The sequence below is a fragment of the Larus michahellis genome, chromosome W, assembly GCF_964199755.1.
Source record: "Larus michahellis chromosome W, bLarMic1.1, whole genome shotgun sequence".
NCBI classification, from domain to species: Eukaryota; Metazoa; Chordata; class Aves; order Charadriiformes; family Laridae; genus Larus; species Larus michahellis.
This window is the reverse complement of record NC_133929.1, coordinates 8,200,405-8,227,227: the sequence shown is the minus strand read 5'-3', so window position 1 is coordinate 8,227,227 and position 26,823 is coordinate 8,200,405.

Sequence of the window (26,823 nt, the reverse complement as noted above, 5' to 3'; positions counted from 1 at the left end):
GCCCAGCTATACTATGGCTAACAGAGAGCAGATATCATCCATGAATATACTGACATGTCAGTATTGTGTAGGAGTCTTAACATCTAGAAATGCCAAAAGAGTGAGGCTCTGGCTGGAATCACATGCCCAGTTCTACACCATTAAAATGGGAAAAAAAGCTTGCAAGGCTCAGAACAAATCTACAGGACTGATATGGCACCTGGACAACTTATCCCACACAGCAAGGCACAAGAAGCTAAGGGAATTTAGTTAGCAAAGAAAATAAGGGATTGGGTCATTCTGTAATCTACATAGAGAAGGAATTTCTGATAGCAGCAAGTTCACAGTAGGATACTGAGCAGTAGGATACAACAGCAAGCTCAAACTAGGCAAAATCAAGATAGAATTAAGGGACCATATTTTAAGTACTGAGCAATTAACTACTGGAAAAACTACCAATGGATTAGGGAGATGGAAATGTTTAAGATTGGATGTTTTTTCTGTAAAATATGTTTTAGCTTAACTGCTCAGTGCAGAAATTAGCAGGTGAAATCTGTGCAGGGGGTTAGACCAGGCAATCTTAATAGTTCCCTGCATCCCTAAAAGTCTGCTTGTCAAAATATACGCACCTAAACTGAGGAACCAGGCTCTTGTACTGCAGACTTGGCTGCGGGATCAGAAATCCACCTGTTCAGAACAAACTGTAAGACTGAAGTCCTGCTCCTAGACTATTAAGTTTTTTTTATGGGGAAGGAAGGTGAGATAGAGGTCTGTTTACTTTTCTCTTACACACATGGCATTGAGGTGCAGGAGATACTAGAAATAACTACAACAAAATGTCACACTGTAAATATTGTAGCAATACTGATTTTGCTAAATCTAGCCTGATCAAACCAGTTTAATGGGATTTTCATACTTCTAGTCTTCAGTGAGGAATTAAACCCTTTCTATTTTCAGATATATAATTTATTATTTTTAATATATATAAAGCTTTCAAAGTACATACTGAAGCAATCATTCCTAATCCATCAGAAAACACGAGCATATCAGGGAACTAAGTCCTTGAAATATCAGGTACACCTGAATTACACTTTAGTAGCAACTCTCATCTTGCTTAATTTAAGATGTATCAGGATTAGGTGTCTAGTCTGTGCCTATTAGGCTTCATTTACACTGAAGAGAAACAGTTCAGTTCATGCTGTGTAAACTGGGTATCTAAAACTGTTTGGATGATTCATCATCTACAAATGGCTGAAGTTAGATGAATCCCACATTGAATGCTTAAATTGAAAAGGTAACCCCCACAACTCAACTCCCTTTTAATCCTGGAGATGTTTACAGTTTGTAGGCATTACATTTCCAACACTGACCATGGGGAGAATTCCTCTAGGCATGCAGAGAAACATCTCATCGCTGACTGTACACAGCATGTCACATCTGTGACTAGTTTAGAAATACCAGTGAGGCTTTCTGTCTCTACTTCATCTTTGGAGCGCTTATTTGCTGTTGTTCTTGCTCCATGACTTAACCAAACCTTCTCTGGATTTAGAAGAATGTCTAACTCCTATTGACTTCAGGGAAAATGAGGCACTAGCCCCTACAGGCACTTCTGAGAATTATAGAATCACAGAATGGTTCAGGTTGGAAGGGACCTTAAAGATCATCTAGTTCCAACCCCCCTGCCATGGACAGGGACACTTCCCACTAGACCAGGTTACTCAAAGCCCCATCCAACCTGGTCTTGAACACTTCCAGGGATGGGGCCTCCACCACTTCCCTGGGCAGCCTGTTCCACTGCCTCACCACCCTCACAGTAAAGAATGTCTTCCTAATATCTAATCTAAATCTTCCCTCTTCCAGTTTGAAACCTTTACCCCTTGTCCTATCGCTATACTCCCTCATAAAGAGTCCCTCCCCATCTTTCCTGTAGGCCCCCTTCAGGTACTGGAAGGCTGCTATAAGGTCTCCCCAGAGCCTTCTCCAGGCTGAACAACCCCAACTCTCTCAGTCTGTCTTCATAGGAGACTGGAAAAGGGGAAACGCCCATTTTTAAAAAGGGAAAAAAGGAAGACCTGGGGAACTACAGGCCACTCGGTCTCACCTCTGTGACTGGCAAGATCATGGAGCAGATCCTCCTAGAAACTCTGCTAAGGCACAAGGAAAATAAGGAGGTGATTGGTGACAGCCAACATGGCTTCATTAAGGGCAAGTCATTCCTGACAAATTTGGTGGTCTTCTACGACAGCGTTACAGCATTGGTGGCTAAGGGAAGAGCAACTGACATCCTCTACCTGGACTTGTGCAAAGCATTTGACACTGTCCTGCATGACGTCCTGGTGTCTAAATTGGAGAGACATGGATTTGATGGATGGATCACTTGGTGGATAAGGAATTAGCTGGATGGTTGCACTCAAAGAGTTGTGGTCAACGTCTCGATGTTCAAGTGGTGAGCAGTGAAGAGTGGTGTTCCTCAGGGGTTGGTACTGGGACAGGTACTATTTGACATCTTTGTTGGCGACATGGACAGTGGGACTGAGTGGACCCTCAGCCAGTTTGCCGACAAAACCAAGCTGGTCGACACACTGGAGGGAAGAGATGCCATCCAGAGGGACCTGGACAGGCTGGAGAGGTGGGCCCCTGCAAACCTCATGAAGTTCAATAAGGCCAAGTGCAAGGTCCTGCACCCGGGTCAGGCAATCCCAGACACAAATATAAACTGGGCAGAGAATGGCTTGAGAGCACCCCTGAGGAGAAGGACTTGGGGGTGTTGGTGGATGAGAAGCTCAGCATGAGCCAGTAATATGTGCTTGCAGCCCAGAAAGCCAACTGGATCTTGGGCTCCATCAAAAGAAGCATGGCCAGCAGGTGAGGGAGGTGACTCTGCTCTGGTGAGACCTCACCTGGAGTACTGCATCCAGCTCTGGGGCCCCCAACATAAGGACATGGACCTTTCATTAAAGTAGTTTGCTTTCTTTACAACTCATAAGTCTCTCTCTCTTCCTTCTCCTCTCTGAAGACAGAGGTAAAATAGAGCATCTGTAGCTCATTTTAGTGGCCAGCCCAGCCCAAACCACAACAATTATTTTTTTCATGCTTGCAACAGTTTGACAGAAGACAAAAGGAGATGACATTTGAAGTGAATATAGGAAAGAGAAGAGGTACATTAAAAAATCATGAGGAACACTTTGTCAGCTAGTTCCTGTCTGTACCCTGCCTTGATTAGATGAAATGCATGTGTACATTTATTCCATACCAGAAATAAATGATGGTTTTACAAGTACAACTTGGAGATAAATTAACTACTCAGAGGTGGAAATGTGAGCAATGATATAAACTATGTGCCTCACTGTCACCTCTTTTGCATCTTCCAGTTATGTTTCATGGAAAATGGCTATTGAAAGGTTTCAAAAACATTTTGACAGCATTTTCTTTGATTTGGAATTTATACCCTCCACCTGCCCAGCACAAGATGTTAATGAGTGTGAGTTCAGCCAAAAAGGGAATCGGATCAATGTCTTATCTGTCTCAGAAAAGCTTCCTACCACACTTTTTATTATTAGAAACTAATATTATGCCCCTTTAGAAATAATTTGAAAGAGGTGAAGCACCTGCTACAGATCACCAAGACAGTTTCTTTTAAAAGTATGGGATTCTTCATCTGTTCCATTTTGGAGATCCCAAAGCAGCTAGGTGTCTTCAGGTGAGGGTTCCTTGTGAAAGGAGAGAAAAAAGAAATCACATTGGTAAAGCTTGAGAGCTGGAGAGATAACAGTGGGAAGGCTGTTTACTCCTTCTTTGGAGTAAATTGCTGTAGCTGTCTTGGAGTTATGACAATTTAGACCAGCAAAGAGCTTCCCTTTGAGCTCTATACTTGTCCTTTTGGGAATTAGATTAGACCATTTCAACACATATATTGGAGGAGATGTACAATCTTTGCTTCTATTTATAAAGTGTAAAAAGAGGCAATCTCTTCAAATTGTGGGAGTTTATCTTGAAGTTTATATAATATTTGTTCATAAATTGCTGTTGTAGAAAGAGATTGAAGCCATATATCAGCATGTATTGGAGATGTTACAATGAGGCATTATGATACATTTAGCTACCAATATTTAGCTATCAATATATGATACATTTATCATCAAATCAATAACAATGATTTAGCAGGAGAGGTTAAATGAAAATACTCTGATGCATCATTAGGGAGACAGAGTGTCTGGAATGAAAGACTCCAGTATCATTTATATTTCTTGTGTTACTGTGTCACAAAATTGCATCACTGCAGACCAGGGGGATTTTTTTAGTGCGACTTCCTTTTATGAGTAGGTGGTTTTGCCTCCTTACACAGAAGTCTGCACAGCTCTGAGTCCTCAAATTACAAACATCCAGGTGACAGATTTTGTCATGGATGTTTGCAGATGATGAAATTCACAATCTAACTGAAAAGAATGGGATTTGGGCATAAACAGCCTATTTTATTACTGCTCAACTGCTTGTGTTACTAGTCACGGTCATGCAAAGGGAGCTAAATATTGCAGGCTTGCATTTTGGTTTTTTTGTTTGTTTTTACCAAAAAATTTGCAAAAATATCAATGATCATACAAGCAGGTTAGTAAAGAAATCAGCACCCCAAATTCTGAGAATAAAGCACAGAATGGAAAGAGGTGCCCAAATAGATGTCGTAATATATTAGATAAACTGGACTTGTGAAAGCTGCCTGTCATCTTAGCAGTCATTTCTCTTGCAAGTCAGTGGTGATCCAGTGGGGCTGTAATGTCTTGGATTGCCCTTCCAAATCCTCTTTCACATTTTTTACAGCATTTCAGCTCATGGGTGAGTAGGAAGCTATTAAGGATAGTTAGCTATCCATGAGCCTATCATTTTGTGACTGAATATTAGATAGAAAAAAGTAGGCAGCCATGGGGAGAAGTTGTGAATGGCACTCCTGAGCTCTGTAAATAAACCCTTCAGTTTAGCAAGGACAGTCACAGAAAGAAATAGCAAGTGAAGTCTCAACACTGTGTACACACACTGAGACCTCAGCAGGTTATGAGACACTTGGTCTAGATGAGGCTCACTGAAGACAGTAAAAACATTCTTGTTCACATTAATGCTTGTCCTTAATAGTCATTCAGAAAAGAGACACTCAACAAGATCACACATCGCCATAATTCTCAGAACAGCAACTCTGAAATAGTTTTTCCTATATCATATTTTCAATTAATCATGCTAAGGAGAAGAGAGTGTTTTCACTGTTTATTGAGAGTCCTCCAAAATCCCCATTTAGTCCCAAAGTGTCTGAATGCCTCACTTTGATTACATGCAGCTTTATTAACAAACAACACATTGACAGCAACTTTCAGTGGTGATGAAAGCTATTCAGACATAAGAGTCTCCAAAAGACTATGAAAATCTCAGAATGACCTGACAAAACTAGCTGAATAAGCAATGTGAAAGTTGATGAAACAAAAGTATAAGGAGGATGCATCCTTGTATGTAGCTCAGTGAAGTTCTAAACTCGAAAATGGCTGTGCTCGACAAAAGCAGGCAAGGTGTTTGTATTTATCTAAAATTGGATGATAACAAGGCAGAAAATAAAATGTCATCATATTTTATGGCTTTATAAATACTTTACCTCCTCTGGAATACTGTGCTCAGTTCTGCTCACCAAATCTAAAAGGGGTGTTTGCAAAATTAGGCTATGTCTATACTGTACCAGACAAAAGAGCAAAAGACAGCCCGGTGTACTCCTATCCATGTTGCCGTATCTGTAATGTTAGAAGGACAACTCATATGCAAACAGCCTACCTATACAGTTTGTACCTGGGGTACAGAAGACTGGATCAGGGACCACAGCAGATGACTTTTGCGCTCAGCATCAGCCAGGTAATACTGCTGTGCTGGGATGTGTGGCAGTGGGCCAGGCTGAGACCTCTGTGTTCACCACACTGAAGGTAGGAATGGGCTGCAGATGAATCTCACCATATGCCCTTACCAAAGTCTAATCTTATGTCCAAACAATGGAAAGGTGAAGTAGATTAGACTCAAACTTAAGGTTGGACATGGGATCAACATACAGTATTGGAATAGCCCCAGCAGAGCTGGAGAATCAAAATCATTAGAAAGGAATGGAGATACTTAAGAGGCATGGGAAAACCCACATGCAGAGAAAGTTTGGATTTATTTTCTATGAAAAAGGATGCCAATAATAGAGGATGTGATAAAAATATTTAAAATAACAAATAGCCTGTGGAAGACACTTTTCTTCCTGTCTTACAACACAGGTGCCACAGGACAGTGAAAGCAGAAGACAGCAGAAAAAGCAGTGAAAGATTTGTTTTCACCTGGTAATTAGCTAAACAGTCAAAATCAGTGGATATCAGTGAAAGCAAGAACAGCAGTATTCAGAGGAAGAGTTAGCCTCTGCCATGAAAAACTGAATGCTATGTGTTAATGTCAAAGAATTTTGGAAGAGACTTAAAACATTGACCTTTGAGGATGAAGCTAGTCTCCAGATACCATGAGTGGCTTTCATGTGAGATACATGAGCCCACATCTTCCTCCTGTTCACACCACCTTCTAAAGCAGATGCCACTATGGAGAGGGGACCCTGGCCTAGACTGATGTTAATGATGATAATAATTGCAGTGCCTGTCTCCCAGTTAAATGACATGTATTTAAAACATTGGAAAGGAGTGCTAGTTTAGTGCTAATTTAGAAAACAGAGGACAAATTGTGGTAGCTGAATATTATCAGTCCTGAAAAAAAGTGACTAGAAGGACGTTTAATCATGATTTATTATGTGTACTTGCTAAGTACCAGTATTTAGTGCAACACCAATTCACTATATCGACTAGAGGTACAATCCTTTAAACCTTTATTCAAGCAAGGAAGCTCTTTGTGCCACCAGGGACTGATCCCACAAATGAATTATCAAATCAGGCCAAAAAGCCTAACATTACATTTTATGCTGACCTGACACTCGGTAGAGGAATGTTTTGATGAAATGGCAAAGATCATTCTTCTCATGCTGAGTTAAAAATTCCAGGAATCAGAAACTAAGCAAGAGAGATGCAATAGATGCCAGAAAGTATGCTCCGGGAGCACGCTGTAGCCTCCCTGCGCTTGCACCCTGAGCTCTCTTTAAAAGAAAGCACAGGGGACAGCAGTGACTTAGATTTGTGATGCAGTCAGAGTGCAAACCCACAAAGTCTCCTCAGTTCTCCGAGTTTAGACAGCTCCATCATATTTCCACCAATGATCAAACTTCTGATACAAAATAGATGCTTTTGTCCCCGGAGGAAGCTGTGAGGCAAGATGAAGGTCACCATCCACTTGGTGTTAACAAAGCAAAATGAATTCAGTTTGATGTTCTCTCATTATCATGAGCCTTGTTTTTAAGTGAGCTAAGAAAAGAACTGACATTTTAAGAGAACTTATGATCTGATTAAGTAGTTTTTAGTATAATTGAAAAAGCACTAATGAAAAGGAAGAGGCAAAAAAGAACAACAAATGCTCAGAGCTGCATCTGCTCATTCAGTTAGAAAAATTTAAATAAGTAATGAACAATTCAGGTTTGCTGCACACATCTCTAAAAGATATATTAAAACACTCTACAGTTTGAATTTTTTCATGTAAGAAGGCAAATCAAAATCATGTCTGCATTCCGTTTTTTAAAGTAGAATTAAACCAAATACTTACAGAGACATATATGTTTGTGATTTTTCTAACAGATAATTTTTGACCATATTTCTGTATTCTTAAAATACAAAAAAAATACTTGATTAAATTCTGTTATGGAGAGTAGGAGAACCATCCTAGAGCACAACTAGTTCTCCTTTTCTCACAGACTAGGATAACCGTTTGGGTGAACTGTGGCATCTGAACTAACTAAATACCATTGATACAGATGGAGTTTAGGCAGCTTTAAATCTGCGTTGTGTAAAATTCACAACTTTCTACTTTTAAGATTTTTTTTCTCCTTTCCTTTAGTCCAGAAGAGGATACACATTCAATTTTAGTAAAATAATATTTTGGTATATCTACAGGGACCATTTCTGATATAGAATTAAATTGTGGTACAGACAGAATCTTTACTACATTTACATGACCCCATAAATATAACTTTAATAGTTCCCCTTATATCAAAATCCTCCTTAATTCTTTTAATTATTTTCCCCTCATTATGCTTAGCTATGCCTTCTAATTCAGTATTGATCTTGTGTCATGGTTTAACCCCAGCCAGCAACTAGGACCACACAGCCACTCACTCACTTCTTCCCCTCCCCCCTAGAAGGGTAGGGAGAAGAGGGAGAAAAGGAAAAAAAATCGCAGGTTGAGAAAAAAACAGTTTGATAGAACAATAACGGAAAAGGAAAATGACAATAACAATAAAAATAATAATGGTATAAGAATATACAAAATAAAGTAATACAACACAAGTCACTCTCACCACCTGGTGACTGGTTGCCCAGCTCATCCCCATCCCTGCCCCCCAGCCAACCCCCATTTATATGCTGAGCATGACGCCTATGATATGGAATATTCCGTTGGCCAGTTTGTCCTGTCTATGCTCCCTCTCAGCTTCTATGGGAAGCTGAACAATGTCCTTGACTAATATAAACATCACCTGGCAACAACTAAAACAATATGCATTATCAACATTCCTTTCATACCAAATCTGAAACACAACAGCCGCTAGAAAGAAAATTAACTCTATCCCAAATGAAACCAGGACATCTTGATACTGAGGTCTGTCAAATACTTAGCAATCCACTTAAATCCCCATTGGGGAAAAAGGTTTGAGGGACAGATCCTAGACAGAGCTGATGCTTTAGAATTGCACCAATAATTCTAACCAGAAATTCTTATTTTCTGCCTGCTTTTTTTTTAATAGAAGGATCTAAAATTTAGGAAAACTGATATAAGTGGATGTCAGACTCAGTTCTCCCTGCTTACCATGCACTCAAGCAAGCCAAGAGATGTTAATACCATTGTCCTGCTAGGAGATTTCTGTACACAAAGGGGCAGGGAAGTGACTTTGACAGAATTCCCTCTTTCTGCTTACAGCTGGTATTGAATCAGTGACAGTCGCTCTAGCTAAGTCCTCTCCCTACACAAATTGGTGATTGAAGCTCAGGGACACTGCTGCAGCAATTTCTGTTGCAGGGTAATCTTCTGGTGATTCATCCGTTACTACAGATCTCAACTACACCTTACACTAGTAAGTGAATGTGTATTACGTTACAGAAACAAAGAAGAATTGGGCATGATTTCTGTCTAGAGCTTCTAAAATTACTTGTTATGAATTGAATCTTGAATCTATAACTGGTGATAGAGGTGATAGACTCCACAGTCCCCCCAAAAGAGAGACTCACAAGGTAGGAGCCCATCCCAGTTCATCTGACTTGGTTGGCCCTCAGTGAACACAGATCCCTAGCAAAATAGAAATTAAATGTTTTGTGTAACTGATGATCTGATAATCTCATCTCGTGCCTGGAATTCCCAGGTGTATCTAAGGCAACTATTAAAATTGCATCAGGAGTGTACTTTCAATGTGAATTTTCTGACCATCACCGCTTGCCTTGCTTCATGTTGCAGGGAGGTGGTGGAGTGCACAGACTGTATTTCCTTGGGATTAAACAACAACAGAAGGTGCACTCCAATTGCTAATGAGCATTCAGTCCACGTGAATTCAGTATGCCCCCATCCCTAAAATCTGTTTAGTGTGGAAATAGGTTCTTCAACACTGTTTCATCCCACATATCTGTTCCTGCTTCACTGCTTGTTAATGTAAATGTAGCTTTAGGGATCAATTCTGTCATGAGATTTTCTTGGTGTTTGTTTGATAATTAGAGTAAGTAGCTCTAATTAATTTCTATATTTATGTTAAAATCCAGGGGCACTTGATATTCTGATCTGTAAATTAGATAACGATGTGAGAACATGAAGCTATGACAAAAAAAGTTGTTTGGCCACACATTATCAGCTAAATCAGAGGTATAAACAGAAGATGTAGATTCCTGTCATGCCATACCAATCTAGGATGCTTTTTGCAGGTCTTTAATCCTACAATTCAATGAGAAGTTCACACTCATATGACTATAAATTTTTTAAACCTGTAACATCAGTAATATGGAGACTGTATTCATATGATCCTTACCTACTTTAGACCAGTCCTTCCTCACATATGAGATACACCAGCTTGGCAGCATTTATAATAAATTATCTATACTGTGTTATTCTATTTCTCTTTTCGTAAAAGCTGTCCAGACAGAAATCTCTTCACATGCTTAAAGCTGGAGTGTTTGTAATTTTCAAAGTACGAATGTGTTGTGCTGGAAGTAAAACTTCATCTACCAGTTGGCAACAGAGCAGAATTAAATACGGATTTGGTATTTCCTACACAGATTCGGTTTTGTTATTTATTGTTCATCTTCCCTTGAAAGAAAAAAATGAGGCAATGTCCTCAAAGTGACAGTTTAGGCTAGTCTATCTGTTTATTAACTCACACGAGCAAGTATTTGGAAGAAATAGATATTATAGACTGCAAATTACTGAGGAGGATGAATTACAGGATCTCAAGAGGAGGAGGCAGGTGGTTCATTTATATTTTACATTAAACAATGATATGACCTTGGCATCAGCAAATATAAAAAGTTATGGCTGCTACTAATTCCTTTCTATATTATGAATACTGTTGTTTTTTAATTAAGAGGATGAGAAAGCTATTAGAAACTCTAAGTGACAAAGATGCACTATGTCTAGTAAAGAAATTACCATGGGCATGATTTTACATTGGAGGGTAGGTATCCAAACACTCATGTGACACAACTAAAGCTGGTGGGACACCCTTCATGTGAGGACTGTTGCAGAGCAGAGCTTGGGAAGGTAAGTTTTCATAAAGCAGTTGTAATAAAGCATGAGTCTGAACCAAAAATGCCATAACCAGAACACCATCTGTAGACATTTATAAGATTCCACACCCTGTGTTTATACCTTATGTAAAAATTCCTGTAAAATCAAATATATACTTGATTATACTGAGACCTCAGTAAATATTACTTCCCACCAGAAACTCTTCCTTCTCTCTGTTCAGAAAAATGGAAATTTTACACAAGGACTATAGAGCAAGTCACTTTGTCTATACAGTAAAACAATCCATTTTTTGTAGTTTCTGTAAGTAGGGTGAAGCTGCATGCACAACAATACAGAAAATATCCCCAAGAAATCTAAGCATCTCTTTTTACAGAAAGTAAAGGATTTTCACCATTTCTGTTTGCTGTAAATCAGTACTCCTGCCTGCACACACATCTTGCCCTTATGTTCTGAACAATTCAGGAAGAACTTTTTGTCTATAATTGCACACCAATGCAGCATTTTCCCCCTTATTTAAATTATATAAACAAACAGCTTCAAATAGAGCTTTTCTCCTCTTAATTCAAAACAATGGCTATTGAAATCAAGGAAAAAAGCAGCAGATGAAAGTTTCAATTTAGCAAGCAAGTCATTACTTAAATGAAAAATGAACTTCCCCACTTGAACTCTACCCTTGGATCAATCATAATCCCTGTCTTGCTGACATTTGAGCGTATATAGCTACAAAAATGAGAGAGAAGACCCATCTGAGTGGACTTATGCATGTACCTAAGCAGAGTTGAAACATCCCTGAAGTGTGTTTATCTAGAGTTGCAAGCCAAACTATGAGTATCACAAAACTCCTCTTTCTCATTATATTTTTAGGAAAATGTAATGAAATTCACTGCTAACTATCTGGGAACATAAACAGAGCATTACTATAGGTCTTGTTTAAACAAAGGCAGGCCTAGATGAGAAACCTCTAATTAATTCCTTCTCTGGCTCCATTGCAACAGACTGGCCATACAGCAGATCTCATATTCCCAAACTGCTGCCCTTGTGATGTTTTTCATGGAAAGCCATCAGAAAGCACTGGCTTATTACTCCACAAAGGGCTATCCTTGATGCAATTTTACCTAGCATTGAACAACAAATTCCTGTTTTCTAATGCATCTCTGCAGCCAATTTGGTTTAGTTGTACTGAATGTTTTGTTGATTCATTTGTAGAAAGAGGGTAACAACATTTACTTACAACATGCACTTACCTTTTCAGCCTTCCCTGCAGCTTAAATTACACCCAGTCAGAGGAATGATCCAGAATGTAGCTACTTCTGTTTTAAAAAAACTGGGACAATGAAAGCATGATATTATCATCTTCAAGTTTGTAAAAGAAGCAGTGACAAAGGACATCACTTAACAGCATCTACAAAGTTCCATAGAGATTGGGTTTTTTCGTCCCATGGAAATCTGCAGTGATTTTATTGTGTATCAGTACTTGGCAGTATTTTTTTCGCATTGTCCTGGTTTGAGGTAAAACAGAACCAACTTTCTGTTCAGTAATTTTACTTCTTAGCTAGGCCTCTTCTAACTCTCTGAAATTAACAGCATATTGTGCTGAAAATGGTTAGTTCTCAGAGTGATAAGACCAATGTTTACAGTTGTTGCCAGGGAATGGTATGCAGAGAGGCTCTTGCTTATACTTATTGCTGTAACAACCAAGGTCAGCTAATTTCATTATTTGCCCCATTGGAGGGTCAGAAATGGAAAAGCGTAGAGGGGTCCCACCTGTGGGGAGGAGTGGACGGGACAGGTGACCCAAAACTGACCAACAGGGGTATTCCATCCCATCTGCCCCATGCTCAGTATAAAAGCTGAGGGATCAAAGAGTCAGCTCTTTTCTTCAGTGGACAGTGTCTGAGGAGTACCCTGTCTGTTCCTCTGCCTTTGATCCCGAACCGTGGGTTCCTGACTCCAGCTCTGGAATCCAGTTCCCACTCGTCGCTGAGTCTAGTCTGGGACTTCCTCAGTGCCTGCCAGTGACGTCATCCTGGGAGCTTAATACGGTTTTGTATATACTGTATCTATTTCATTATTTCCTTTTTATTTTATTACTAATATTTAATTAAAGTAGTTTAGTTTCTTCTAAACTCGTAAATGTCTTTATCTCTCCTCCTTCTCTCCATGTGTGAGAGGTGGGGGGAGATCATCTGTTGCTGGCCATTGGCCAATTTGGCCAAAACCATGACACAGATGCCACTTGAAATTTCAAAAAATGGCCATGGGAATGATAGTAAATATGTTTTGATCACAAACTCTTCCTCAAAAAAGTGTACTTGTGCACTCCTTGATATGAAGAAAGCTTGGAAACATAGGAGTGGCATTAGAGGAAGGAACATGGGGTGCAGACAGACAGACTTCTCCCAAAGGACAGCATGTCTGTGCAGACAGGAGGGGAGGTTTCGGACTTGTGCTACTTATGCATTTCATGGTTTCTAGCACAGGAAGATTTACAGAGCTGGTTATATCATCGCCTCCAAGAACTGGTTATTAGGGTTATTAGTATTCTAGGCAACAGGATGAAATCATGGTCAAGGAAATAATGGAAAAACCAGTCAAGTATTTCTCAAGTATCTTACATTTTCACTCTACAGATTTTTTTATGATCATCCCACTTGGTTGCAATCAAGGCAATTTACAGTAGTTCTTTCCAGGTTATAGACTTACTCAGTAACTTTCCCATTTCTATATAAATATCACAGTTTTCATTGATATTGTATACACAAACCAGACACAAAAATCTCTGAAAATAGAGATATGATATATAGCATTATATAATAGTAATAGTAATAGTAGTAGTAGTAATAATAAGCTTACTTTCATTAGCCAGAGTCTGAACAACTGAGATTTTTTTCAATTAAACATTTTAAAATTCCACAAATGCAAGGAAAATAAGTAAAAGGTTAGCATCTTTTAAAAAGCAACTCCCTAAAATAGTTTTTCCAATTGAGAATTGATCATTCTGAAAAGTTTGCAACCAAATTGTTGCAAAATTACAAATAATGGGCTTTGGCTTTATTTAGGACTGGTATATATCCTCATGTCTCCTTTCTTTCATTGTGTAATGTTCTGCAGCTGGAATTCAAGAATTTTGCACTATTATCCGAATTCCTCAGAAATGCTGAACAAAAAGAGGAAACATCAGCTTTCCGTGTTGCCAGACCAGATTATACTGACAACTGTCTAAAAAGGGCTTGGTATAACAGAAATCCAGACATACTAGCAAATTCAGTCATACTACTGTGCCCATAATGAAATAAGAAGTGATGATCTTTTTGGTTTTGCTGTCACCAAGATGCTGCCAGCCTTTTAGACTTCTTTGAGCTCAAAGGCATAACTCACCTGTTCAGCAATATTCAGGAATTTAGCACATGGTAATTTCTTCCTAAAATTTCTTTAAAGGCACCTAGAATCCGAGTAATTGAAATAAATGAGCCAGCAGTGTGCCCAGGTGGCCAAGAAGGCCAACAGCATCCTGGCCTGTATCAGGAACAGTGTGGTGAGTAGGACTAGGGAAGCGATCGTCCCCCGTACTCAGCACTGGTGAGGCCCCACCTCAAGTATTGTGTCCAGTTTTGGGTCCCTCACCACAAAAAAGACATTGAGGTGCTGGAGTGTGTCCAGAGAAGGGCTGGAGAACAAGGGCTGGAGCAGCTGAGGGAGCTGGGATTGTTTAGCCTAGAGAAAAGGAGGCTGAAGGGAGACCTTATCGCTCTCTACAACTACCTGAAAGGAGGTTGTAGAGAGGTGGGGGTCAGTCTCTTCTCCCAAGTAACAGGTGATAGGACAAGAGGAAAATGCCTCAAGTTGTGCCAGGGGAGGTTTAGACTGGATAGTAGGAAAAATTTTTACACTGAAAGGGTTATTAAGTATTGGAACAGGCTGCCCAGGGAAGTGGTTGAGGCACCATCCCCGGAGGTATTTAAAAGACAGGTAGACGTAGTGCCTAGAGATATGATTTTTTTCAGTTAGGTTGATGGTTGGACTAGATGATCTTCCAACCTAGGCAATTCTATGATTCTATGCTTTGGGAAAAAGCAATACCCATGTAATTAGCCTAGATTATTGCAGATATGACATTTTGGGGAGAGTGTTTCAGCAGCTATTGAAGTCAATGGCTCATCTCCAGCTTGATCTTCCCTAGAAATGAATGCCAAAGTGCAAATGTGGAAACTGCTGCCTCTTTATTTTTCCAAGTCCTCAGGTGTTTGATGCAGTCAAAAACCTAAATTGAAACACAACCGTCCAAATGGGAAATGGAATTCACAGTTTGGCAGAGTCTTGAGATATAAATGTGTGAAAAGTGAAAGTTTTAAAAGCCATACATCTTTTTTCCCCTGTTCTGGACAGCCTGTTCCCCTGAGTAAAAGCATACATGTTCTTGAGTGCACTACATTTGAAAAAGGTAAAAGAATAGAGGCAATAGTGTCTTTCCCGAGTATCAGGAAGTAATGCTCTGACTCATTTTCCTACTGGGATAAATGACAAAAATTCCACTGACTTCAGCAGGTGTGGGTAAAGGCTTTGGCTTGTTTGCTGGTTTGCATTAGCCTTAGTGACATGATTCTGATCCTACCCGAGACATAAAATGCTGATCTTCACTGAAACTCAAAAGCAAAACTTCCCTGTCTTCTATGAGTTCAGACTTCTAGTCAAGAGCAGTCTCACTGATTTTAGTAGAGTTACATCAAAGTAAGGGAAAAGCAGAATTGGGATGTTCATATCTGAAGTTATGCCTGATGAGCAAATAATGACACTTAAGATGCATAAGTGTTGCATTCAAAAGTATTCTTGAAAGTGGAAAAATACTTTTGGCCAGTTTATACACAGGTGAAAGCTAAGCGGTTGCATGGATTTGGTGGCGTGCCACATTAGCTAGGGAATAGTACTGTTCCCCAGCTTTCAGAAGCCAGGAATGCTTCACTTTTTAGATACAAATAATATAGTGCCAGAGTACATTTTTGAAGGATATATTTTCCATTTAATGTCTGTCACGTTTTATGCAGTGTGAAATCTGTGTAAACACTTGATATTCTCTACTGCTCACTGTATCTCTTCATGTTAGTACACTACACATTCTGGATATAAAAGAGACTTTCTCCGGGAATTATGTATAGATTCCAGTATTAGTTAAACCAGATGTTTACAGACTGTTTTATTGCACCTACTTATATTTTAATTTATCTTTTATATAAAATTGCAGTTACTTTAAAGTAAAAAATGAAACTGGTAATATTAAAGTTTCATAAAAGCTCCAGACCCCACCTTATCACAGAAATTCACCAAACCTCAAACTACTGTTACAGGTACTGTTACTAATTCCTACATCTGTACAGACCTGATCAAATAATCTGGACAAGGAACATCAGGAAGATTATGAATAAAAAATATGGAAAAGAAGCTTGAGCAAATAAAAGACCCAAGGACAAGAATAATCCTAATAAATAATAGATGTGAGCATTTTTTAGGATGTCAGATTCTTGTAAAATATACTGGAGAATTTTACTGGAACATATCAGGAGAGAAGCATACTTCCTACTAATGAAATGATACAGAGTGTTAAGCAACAATTTAAAAATATACTTCTTGGTGTCTTATAAAGATGGATACAGTTATGTTAAAGAATGACTGGTGTTTATTAGTGATCACCGGAGTTGTATTTAACTAACTAGTTTGTTGTTCTTGTGTGGAGAGTTTTTTTCTGTTTGTCGGTTAGGTTTTTAATTTTCACTGGTCCCAAATAGCTTGATTCTATTTGTATGGTGGTGACTGAGGTTACTGTAACAGGTTTCTACTTAATTGTAAGTAGGAGCTGAGCTGGAACTGAAAGTGTGCTCACTGATTGATTACCTGTCTGCACGCAGTGGACAAAACCTGTGTTTCATTTCAAGTTCAGAAAGATTCACAAAACAAATCTAAAATGTCTAATTTTTCCAATTAACATTTTAGAAGAAGGATCTGATTTTACTGAATTAATTAAAATACTATAATGACCCAGTTTTAAACTAGGTAACTTAGGTCCCACAAGCAGGACCATAGGAACTAGGGCAAAACAAATAGGAACTAAGGCAAAACAAATGCAACATTAGAAGGTACAGTAAAAAATGTATCTTTAATTCTAAATAATATATTCCACATCAGAATAACTGAAAACTGTATTTGTTTCTTCTTTCCTTTAATTACTTCTGTTGTGTCTAACTGTAGCATGTTGTCGCGTTAAAAGGACCGTAGTTTCGATATTTGTCTGTCAGAGTCCCAGGACTTTCACTGATTTACTATGAGAGTCCCAGCAAAGGACTTTCACTGAGTCAGATTCACAAATAATTGAAATTAGTTATTTTATTGAGAGTGACAGTTGCAGATTCAAGTACTGTGTTCAGTTCTGGACCCCTCTGTACAAGAGGGACATTGAGGTGCTGGAGCAGGTCCAGAGGAGAGCTACCAGGCTGGTGAGGGGTCTGGAGACCAGGTCATATGAGGAGAGGCTGAGGGAGCTGGGCATGTTTAGCCTGGAGAAGAGGAGGCTGAGGGGAGACCTCATTGCCCTCTACAACTACCTGAAAGGAGGGTGGAGAGAGGTGGGTGTTGGCCTCTTCTCCCAGGTGAATAATGACAGGACCAGAGGAAGTGGTCTGAAGCTGCGGCAGGGGAAGTTTAGATTAGATATTAGGAAGAATTACTTTACTGAAAGAGTGGTCAGGCACTGGAACGGCCTGCCCAGGGAGGTGGTTGAGTCACCATCCCTAGAGGTGTTTAAGAACTGTGTAGATGTGGCACTTCAGGGCATGCTCTAGTGGCAGAGATTGTAGGTTGTTTTTGTGTGTGTGTGTGTGTGTGTGTGTGGTTGGACTCAATGATCTCAAAGGTCCTTTCCAACCATGAAGATTCTATGATTCTATGATTCTATGATTGCTAGCAAAAATAATGATAGTACAACAACCTGGGGTAACATTCCCCAGAGGGTGAAAGGCGCAGCGCTTACCAGGAAAGGCGTCCCTGCCTGGGGTGGATGGAGAGAACACAGCCCGTCAACTGGTCCGTCAGGTATCAAGTTTCTTCTCTCCCAATTTAACAGTCATTTTCTCCATCCTTTTATCCCCAAAATTACGAGGTTTCCCTCCCCTAGGTGACATGTAGTATGATTTGGGTGGAGAGACGAGTGCTATGGTCATATATATTTAGCATGATCTCTAAAATCTTCATTAGCATATACAGGGGTGTCAACTTTAATATGCATTTCACAGGTAATGAGGCAAAGGTCAATTACCGGACATGGTAGCCTCTCGAGGAAACAAAGAACTACACAAGGTCTCTGTTATCTTGATTTTACTGTCTCTGCTGATGAAAAGCAGGGCTGTCCTGGCTCCCCAAGACTACCCCGTCATTTATGTATCCTGTGATAGCCAGACAAGCCTTCACTCCCCTGGGCTGCACAAGAGATAGCAAAGCCAGTCTTAATTGCTCTTTGAGCACAGAGACTTCACCTCATTATCCAAATTCCACACATGTATTGCTCTAAATAGCAATTTTGCATGTCATGCAATTCTAATATTCTAATATCACAGATACCTAAAATGGGAGTGCAAAATCAGCCTCTGGGTGTGTGGAATTCAGCATATCCAAAACAAAGATAAAACAAAAAAAAATATAAAAAGCTCCAGCCTAACCTCTAGTCTTACTTTAACCCAGACGATGCTTGTTTTTTATTAAATACAGTGGTTTTAATTTAGCTTGATGAAGAAATGCAGCTAGGCATCTCTCTAGAGGGAAATTAATTCAGTGCGTGATAACAATTCCTAGAATACTATGAAATAGATACAGGAAAAAATAGATATAGGACAAAATACTGTTAGAGGAAGGACAGGGGAAATCTGTATTAAAAACCTGCATAATGACTAATTGTACATGAAACAAAAAATATTTACTCAGTTTCAAATCTGGCTTTGTTTTAAAGTGAGGATCAATTGCTTGAAATAATTTCCCTTTTACACATTTCACTGAGGTAAAATTTTACGTTTAAAATTAAAGAAGGAAAGAACCCAAGAATATAATCAGTTAGGTTACATTAACCTAACTGCTAAGTTTAGTGAAAATCCCAGCTTCAGTGGAATCGCTGATAGACCAGATTTCATGTTTGACCAATGATTTCTATATTCAAGTCAAAATTCTCCGAAATGATTTTGAGCCTTTGACTTAATATTGCTGAGCAAGGCCAGTAGGATTTCTGGCTTCTTTTATTTGAAAGAAAACAGTAAAACAACTGAAACATTAAAGTAATGGTTTGATGTTTCTCTGTATGATGCCAGTCTTGAATGTATAGAATTTATTCTGATATTGTACTAAACCAGTCCTGAACAACTAAAGAAAGTTGTAATTTATGTTGCTCCATAATAAAAAATGGAAATCATTACACAATCTGCTTAAGTAGCATTTATGTTGGCTGTTGTATTGGGATAGTAAATCTCTAAAGGAGGTGAAGTCTGCTTTTAAATGCAAGTGCACAGCTCCTATTTAGCCAAGTCAGCCCCTGAGATCAATACAGATGTAAAACTGCTGATTCTTAACAATGGGATGCATTAGTGGCAAAGTAAACCAAGGTTTACATAAACCCAGCAACTGAAAGTAGTCCTCAAGTCTGAGAAAGGACATGGTTAGAAGTGGGTCATCTTCAGGAGTGTTTTTTACATATTGACAAAAAAATTGAAGGAAGAAAGCAACATTCTACACCAAAAGAAATTTTAACTTTTAAAATTATTTTTAAAACATTATGAAATCTGTTCTTCTATCACTGTTTGATTTAATATCGTGCCTAAAAGCCCCTGGCATAAAACCCCCTGTTGTGCTTGGTACTGTACAAGCATAGAGCCAAGAGGTGGTCTCTGCCCCAAAGTGTGAACTTCAAGTGTATGACACAGGACAACAACTCAATACAGATGGAGATGAGGAGACACAGTGGATCAGTAAGACCAACTGGCATCTTTCTGGGCTGGAAGGGGCTAGCATGTCAGATGCCTGAATCAGTGCTGCCCAGTTTTACTGATGGGAGAGAGATACTGAGGGGAGCAGGGAGAGTTGGAGAAGGCTTTGCAGATGTCTGGGGCACATGGGGAAGCCTGGGTGAACACAGAGATGCTTCCTTTAAAATCTAAGAAGTGACTAATGAAAACTGACACCACTGTCTCTTCAGGGAAATATCTGTGTCGGTGTAAAGATGAGAGTCAAGATAAAAATAGGGCATTAAAGGACTTTGAGGATGAAGGAATTATAAGGTTCATTATAAGAAGGAAGAGGCAGTCAGGGCACAGCTGAAAGAGCAGAAGTGAGGGGAAAGTTACAGCAACCTTTTAAGTGTCCTAAGGAATAAATAGCATCCAAGCAGCTTGAGAAGACTAAGTCACATTTTAAAAGTGGTTCCACCACCCACTCCCCCTTTTGGTCAGTTTTACTCATGACCGATCAATAATGGTGAAGGAGGTGAAACAGGAATTAATTAAGCCAAAAGGTTTATTCATCTCCTCCCCTGCAAGGTGCTCAGGGGTTGGCATAGCATCCCCTTTCCAGCTCTTAGAGACGGGAAGTAATACCAAAACCTTTTTTCTCTGGAAGTCTCTTTGTGCAGTTACTACAAGGCATGCCTTTGTACGTTAGCTGCCTGTCACATTATTAAGACAAGAAGAAATCTTCTGGGTGGTGTCAGCTCAAAGCAAATATGCACTAATATTTTAGAAAAGAATGAGAAAGACTAGTGTGTATGTGTATACATGTGGAGAGTGGGTCTGGGTATGCACTGGTGGCAGGCAACATTGGCTCAACTCCAATGCCTATAGATTGGTCCTCATATTATCTGCTCTACCTGTATATGAACAGTCCAAGGGAGCTGGAACATCAACATAAAGAGAAGATGGACTGTCCTTGTAACCAGCATCTCCACTACTGTAGCAGTAAGTCAGAGGTCTGCAGAGGATCTCTTGCATACCTCTTGTATCTCCTCCTAGGGGCTTTTTATAGGAGGGAAAGACATGTGCCTTTAGAGAAAACAAACCCTGTAATGATGATGAAGAATATCTGATCAACAATTTATTGGTTAGGACACATTTTCAGATAAATGTACCATGAGACTGAAAGGTCTAATTTAGCCTTGTATTTACTTACAATTTCCTCACTTACCACATATTAAGTACCTGCTTGGAAACACTTCTCAGCTTTTTCTGACTTGTCTGTCATTCCCTAGAACAGTACTGCACCTTTGTTTATTCTCCATTCATGTTTCCCAACTGTCTTTTATTGCTACAGCAGAAGGAAAAGGATGCATCACATTAGAGCACACTACCAAGTTGGAGAAACAAAGGCTAGAGATCATCGTAAAGTCTCAGGTCCAGGCCTGGTCCATCTATTTAACCAGAATCCTATGTGTTTTCTACTCAGGGCCTCTTATACTACTAGCACTCCGGTGTCTTGTGCAACCTCCGCTCATCAGGACAGACCTTGTGCCTGGTGTGAATTACCCTGCCAGTAGAAGAGGTTGGATCCCAGCTGAGACATAGCATAGTCCAGTTCTGTTTGCACAGGCATGGTGGGAAACGAAAGGCCGAATTCATGCTTCATGCTGTGTTTTTCAGAGAGCGTGGAGATACAGCACATGGATGACACATGGTAGAAGGGTGATTAGTTCTTATCACATATAGTGTGTTGGGAAGCAGATCTCTGACAGGTTCACGGAAACCTTACTTTTCAGACCTGAATGCAGAAAAAAAGACCTTACTTATTTTCCTTTATTTCCATCTATATGTCCACCATGGGGAAAAGGGATGGGAACATGAGGCTTATCCAATATGGCCCTTTGAGAGCTCTACTTGGGGAGGAAATATTTATCCACGGGTCCAACACCCCACCCCTGTCCCTGCAAACTGCCAGCCCCACACTACAGGTGGGGATGCTCCAGGACAGGTTCCTTCCTACTCTTCAGGTTTCTAATTCTTCCTGGGCATCCAGTAACCCTACAAAGAGAGACAATACCAGAGTGTGTCCACACTGATGGGTAAATTCAATTTGATGAAATAAATAAATAAAATCAACTGTCATTAGCTTCCATTTTATTTAGGGGAAGGGGTCAAATAAAACAATCCTGAGAGCTAATTGGAAACAGATACCGGAACTACCTAATGTTGGATTGCAGAGGGTTTTTCAATGTGTTAATACGATTCATTATTTCCAAAACTGACTTCAATGAGCCTGAGATATTAATTTATCTAATACATTTCACTGTCCCGAGCAACCTTGCCGACACCAGTGGCGGGGACTGGGTGTAAGAAAGGCAGGTATTGCTTTTGCAGAGGAGAAAAGCCGTTTCCATCAGAGGTGACATGATAAGGGAATGACTAAGACAAAGAGGCTCCAGCAAAGGCTTGTAGAACATCTCTTATCACACAGACAAAAGGACAAACTGATTCCTACTGGATTAGTGACTAGAAGGGTAGTCAAACATTTAACCAGGGCTAATGACATTGGGCAATCTTTTACCAAAAAGGAAGGAAATAAACTAGTCAGATAATCCCTTTAGGTGTAGCATAAAGAGAAGTAAACAGAGGCAGGACATGCGGGAAGGATTTTAGGTGCCTCGGGCAGACTGTGAACCCTGGAGTACCTAACCAATGGGAAACAGGGGAGGGAAAAATTCGGCCGGGATTAGGGAATAAAAAGGTGTGTTTCACGAACTGAAGGTGTGCCTACTTGCTAGGTCACCCGCTCTTGCAAGAACGCGAATAAAAACGTGCTTCACAGAGGATTCTGCCTGAGCCTATTTCATTTGGACTGGAACTTATTTCTCACACAAGGAGGTGGCGAGGTGGCGAGGCGGCTTCCTCAGCAGCCACCGTGCCAGGACAACCCTGGGGACCCCCGTGCCCTCTGCTCAGTCACCTCCTCTTTCTCCTCTGTTGTTGATTGTTAGTATTTTGTTTACCTTGGAGAAGAGGAGGCTGAGGGGAGACCTCATTGCCCTCTACAACTACCTGAAAGGAGGTTGGAGAGAGGTGGGTGTTGGCCTCTTCTCCCAGGTGAATAATGACAGGACCAGAGGGAATGGTCTGAAGTTGCAGCAGGGGAGGTTTAGATTAGATATTAGGAAGAATTACTTTACTGAAAGAGTGGTCAGGCACTGGAACGGCCTGCCCAGGGAGGTGGTTGAGTCACCATCCCTAGAGGTATTTAAGAACAGTGTAGATTTGCCACTTCAGGGCATGCTCTGAAGGACAGAGATTGTAGGTTGTTGGGGGTTTTTTGGTGTTTTTTTTGTTGTTGTTGTTGTTGTTTTTTGGGTTTTTTTGTGTGTGTGTATGGTTTTACTCGATGATCTCAAAGGTCCTTTCCAACCATGAAGATTCTATGATTCTATGATATTGAACAATCTGCTAGTATTTGGGAACAGGGCCACTACTGGATAATTTGCAGTCTAATCAGCATTTGTAATAAGAGCTTCTGATTAGGGCTGTTGGAAATAAAAGAGAGTTACAAGGAACATCTGTCAGAATCCGGTGATAATTCAGGACTAATTGTGGTGATTAGCGGAAACTGGATGACTTCGGACTTTGCTAATGTAAAGAGAAACATGCCTGCTCCAGCCAGGGACCGCTCGGAGATCCGCGCCATAGCTGCGGGAAACTCGCCTTGAGCCCTTAGGCTGCAAAGGAGCGCCGGGACCAAGACGGATGCCCTGCAGCCTCTTGCCCCTCTGCAAACTGCTGGGGATCAGCTCCCACTGCAGGGCCTCTCCATCTTCAAGGAAAGGAGGAGGGTGTCAGGGAGAGAAAAGGCTTCTAAAGTGCCAAAGTACTGATTACTGAAGACTTTCATAACTCTAATTCCTGTTTAATGGCAGACATAAATGTGGTAGTCATGTTGGAACAATGGCTAAAAATAGGGACTAAATAAATAGCTGTTGGATGCCCTGATTTCTATTGATACCAACATAGAATAGAATCATAGAATGTGTTGGGTTGGAAGGGACCTTTAAAGGTCACCTAGTCCAACCCCTCTGCAGGAAGCAGGGACATCTTCAACTAGATCAGATTGCCCAGAGCCTCATCAAGCCTGGCCTTGAATGTCTCCAGGGATGGGGCCTCCACCACCTCTCTGGGCAGCCTGTTCCAGTGTCTCACCACCCTCATTGTAAAGAACTTCTTCCTAATGGCTAATCTAAACCTACCCTGCTCTAGTTTAAAACCATTGCCCCTCGTCCTATTGCTACATGCCCTTGCAAACAGCCCCTCCCCAGCTTTCTTATAGGCCCCCTTCAGGTACTGGAAGGCTGCTATAAGGTCTCCCTGGAGCCTTCTCTTCTCCAGGCTGAACAACCCCAACTCTCTCAGCCTGTCCTCATAGCATAGGTGCTCCAGCCCTCTGATCATCTTTGTGGCCCTCCTCTGGACCCCCCTCCAACAGGTCCATGTCCTTCTTGTGCTGAGGGCTCCAGAGCTGGACACGGTGTGCCTACTTGCTAGGTCACCCGTTCTTGCAAGAATGTTCAAATAAATTGTGCTTCGTATCATTCAATGCCTGATCCGTTGTTATTGGATAAGGAGTGTTTCTTACACACTGATGTAGTCACTCCATTGTAGAAAGCCACCAGGTTGGTCAGGCAGGACTTGCCCCCGGTGAAGCCATGCTGGCTGTCTCAAATCACCTCCCTGTCCTCCATGTGCCTTAGCATAGCTTCTAGGAGGATCTGTTCCATGATCTTCCCAGGCACAGAGGTGAGGCTGACAGGGCGGTAGTTCCCAGGGTCCTCCTTTCTCCCCTTTTTAAAAATGGGTGCAATGTTTCCCTTTTTCCAGCCGCTGGGGACTTCACCTGACTGCCATGACTTTTCAAATATCATGGAGAGTGGCTTGGCAACTACATCAGCCAATTCCCTCAGGACTCTGGGGTGCATCTCATCAGGTCCCATGGACTTCTGTATGTTCAGGTTCCTCAGGTGGTCACAAACCTGATCTTCTCTTACAGTGGGAGGGACTTTGTCCCACAGGTCCCCGTCTTGCAGTCCTTCAACTCAGGAGGCGTGAGGAGAGAGGCTGGCAGTGAAGACCGAGGCAAAGAAGTTGTTGAGAACCTCAGCCTTCTCCTCATCTGTTGTTACCAGTTTGCCATTCTTGGTCATCAGGGAGGGCACGCTTTCTTTAACCGTCCTTTTCTGGTTGACATACCTGTAGAAGCCCTTCTTGGTATTCTTAGCATCCCTTGCCAAGTTCAGCTCCAACCATGGCTTGGCCTTCCCGACCTCATCCCTACACTCTTCCCAGGACACCTGATGCTGCTTGAACTGCCTGTGCAGTTCCTTCTTGCCTTTTAGTTTGACCAGCAGGTGCCAGCTCAGCCATGCTGGTCACTTCCCTTTCTTGCTTGATTTCTTACACCTGGGGATCGAGAGCTCTTGTGCTCTATGGAAAGCATCCTTGAAGATCTGCCAGCTCTGTTCTGCCCCCTTGTCCCTGAGGACTGTTTCCCAGGGGGTCCTATTGACTAACTCCTTTTGAAGAACTGGAGGTTTGCCTTCCTAAAATTCAGGGTCCTGACTACGCTCCTCGTCTGGCACATATCCCTCAGGACTGTGAACTCCACCAGTGCGTGGTCACTGCAGCCCAGGCTGCCTCCAATCTTGACATCCCCGATGAGCTCACTCGCATTGGTGACTATGAGGTCCACTATGGCATCCCCTCGGGTAGGGCTGTGAGAAATAAATTCCAGTCTGAATGAAATAGGCTCAGGCAGAATCCTCTGTGAAGCACATTTTTATTCACGTTCTTGCAAGAGCAGGTGACCTAGCAAGTAGGCACACCTTCAGTTCTTGAAACACACCTTTTTATTCCCTAATCCCGGCTGAATTTTTCCCTCCCCTGTTTCCCATTGGTTAGGTACTCCAGGGTTCACGGTCTGCCCGAGGCACCTAAAATTCTTCCCGGATGTCCTGCCTCTGTTTACTTCTCTTTATGCTCCACCTAAAGGGATTATCTGTCTAGTTTATTTCCTTCCTTTTTGGTAAAAAAATTGCCCAATGTCATTAGCCCCGGTTAAATGTTTGACTACCCTTCTAGACACTAATCCAGTAGGAATCAGTTTGTCCTTTTGTCTGTGTGATGAGAGATGTTCTGCAAGCCTTTGCTGGAGCCTCTTTGTCTTAGTCATTCCCTTATCATGTCACCTCTGATGGAAACGGCTTTTCTCCTCTGCAAAAGCAATACCTGCCTTTTTTACAACTTCCCCCTTTCCTTTTTCATAATCTTATTGTCTTTTGCATTTCTAGGGCATGGTTCCACATGAGGCCTCTAGGGCTGACAGCACGATGTTACATTCTTCTTCTTCTCGAGAGAGTTTTTATTTTCTTCTAGATGAAGCATTTTCCCAGGGTATGGGGGAGGGTCTACTTCCATTCGTTTCGTTAGGGCAGTTTCAATTAATCGTTGAACTAATCCTCGCACACAGGGAATGATACAGCATCCTACAGCCGATAACATTCCCGCTACCATTATAAGAGAAGTCAGTATTGATACCACCCTACCTTTCCATTTCCCAAACCAGGAATCCAGCCAACCTGTCAGTGAGGTGCCTATTCCAGAGCTCTCAGCTAACTCATCAGCTAGAGTGGTGAGCCCTCGAAGGGCTTTAGTTATAGTACCATCTGGAGCTGGATTGTTGGGGATGAAGGTACAGCACCGATTCCCTAACATTACACACACCTCCCTTCTCTGCTAAGATCATGTCCAGGGCGATCCTATTTTCCCATGCCACTCGGCTGGTTGCATCCAATTGTTCAGCTATTCCTTTTACTGCATCCCTGGTATAATTAATAAACCTCTGTTGGTTATAGTGAATATAATTTAGAATCATAGATTCATAGAATCATTTAGGTTGGAAAAGACCCTTGGGATCTTTGAGTCC